The sequence below is a fragment of the Budorcas taxicolor genome, chromosome 3 (assembly GCF_023091745.1).
Source record: "Budorcas taxicolor isolate Tak-1 chromosome 3, Takin1.1, whole genome shotgun sequence".
NCBI classification, from domain to species: domain Eukaryota; kingdom Metazoa; phylum Chordata; class Mammalia; order Artiodactyla; family Bovidae; genus Budorcas; species Budorcas taxicolor.
Genome location: NC_068912.1, coordinates 119,594,231 through 119,596,137, shown reverse-complemented (window position 1 = coordinate 119,596,137; position 1,907 = coordinate 119,594,231). Strand labels below are relative to the sequence as shown.

General features: G+C 51.9%; 1 pseudogene; it reads right to left on the bottom strand.

Moving 5' to 3' along the window:
* Nucleotides 1-438: 438 nt before the first annotated feature.
* On the bottom strand, nucleotides 439-1,389 carry LOC128044930 (olfactory receptor 12-like; annotated as a pseudogene).
* Between the last annotated feature and the right edge of the window lie 518 nt (nucleotides 1,390-1,907).

Sequence of the window (1,907 nt, the reverse complement as noted above, 5' to 3'; positions counted from 1 at the left end):
AGTGTTCTGACCGCCCCCCCCCCCCCCCATTCTATGTGCTCCAGGGAAGATTGCTAAGCACACATTTACATTAGATTCATAGATGAAGTGAAGAGAGAGGCCTAAGACTGTTGGTTTCATAACTTCCCTGGAGGACGTTGAACCTGGAATACACATGTTGTTTCAATACTCTGCTCTTTACTCTGCCTGTTGTATTATCCAGACTTTGAGATTAGAATCTTGCCCCATCATGGGCCATTATTTTTTCAGTGGCATTATCCATCTCTGCATCTCAGACTTGCATGTGTGGTCCAACATGTGCTTCCACAAAGGATTGAGTGAAATGGGTGAAAAAATGAATTGCATGAAAGAAGAATATATTCCTCAAACAAAACCCAGTGCCTCCCTGAAAACCTTCTTGTTATGTTCTCAGGACACTGTCTCTCTGTCCACCCTCCGTCACATGGCTGTGTGTCTCTGCCCCAGTCTCCACAGGGCTTCCTGCACGTCCTTGTTTCTCAGACTGTAGACAAGGGGGTTGAGCATCGGGATGACCAGGGTGTAGAAGACAGAGACCACCTTGCCCTGCTCCATGGACGCCACAGCTCCCGGGTGGGCATACATGACAAACACAGTCCCGTAAAAGAGGGACACGGCTGTCATGTGGGAGCCGCAGGTGGAGAAGAGCTTGTGCCTCCCTCCTCCTGAGCGCATCCTCAGGATGGTCACTGTGATGTAGCCATAGGAGGTGAGGACCACGAGGGTGGTGCCCACGATGATGAGGCCACAGATTCCAAACAAGACCAGCTCATTGATCATAGTGTCAGCACAGGCAAGCTTGAGCAATGGAGGGACATCACAGAAGAAGTGGTCGATGTGGCTGGAGCTGCAGAACGGGAGGCTGAATGTGAAGCTGGCCTACAGGATGGAGTTGAGGCAGCCCCCACAGTAGCAGCCCAGCATCAGGCGGGCACAGACCGAGGGGCGCATGGAGATGGGGTAGCACAGGGGGCTGCAGATGGCCACGAAGCGGTCATAGGCCATCACGGCCAGGAGAAATGCCTCAGTGGTAGCCAGTAAGGAGAAGAAGAACAGCTGTGTGGCACAACCCCCAAAGGTGATGAGCTTGGAGGAGGACAGGAAGTTGGCCAGGGCCTTGGGGTAGATGACAGATGAGTAACACAGGTCCACAAAGGAGAGGTTCTTGAGGAAGAAGTACATCGGGGAGTGCAGACGGACATCCAGGGTGATGACCACCATCATGGTGAGGTTCCCCAGGATGGCCACCACGTACAGGGCCAGGAACAGAGCGAAGAGCAGGGCCTGGGTCTGTGGACCACCCTCAAAGCCCTCCAGCACAAACTCCTGCAGAGGCATCACTGAAAGGTTTCCCTTTTGGGGGGTTGACATGACCCTGAGCTGGGGACATGGGGCAGAGAGCAGAGAGCTGGTGGGAGGCAGGGAGAGGGAGCAGGTCAAGGCCACAGGGTCATACTCTCTTGTAGAATAGGAGCCCTTCAGTACCTACTGCCCACTGACCAAGGGACCACCAGCTGCCCAGCTCTGCTTTCAGATGGGCCTAGACTGGCCTGAAATGGCAGACATTCCTCTGATTCAGATCTTCATATACTTGCTTGGAGCGCTCCCTCTGTGAGAAACTGAGTGTTGCTGAGGATCCGAGGGGGTGTCACAGGTGTCTATATGAGCTGAGAGCCTTCGGTGTAAAACAGCAATGTAGCCATGTTTCACTCCTTTCAAGGAAATATTGCTTCACCTCAAGGATGCTCCTAAACTGTTGCATTTACACATCTTGCTCAAGTATGTAGTCTTGTGATTTCTTCACCTTATTTTACTGATTCACTAATCTCAGAAGTATTATTAAGCACTTTCTGTTTCAGGACTGACCTAGTAATTGTTCTGCTGCTACA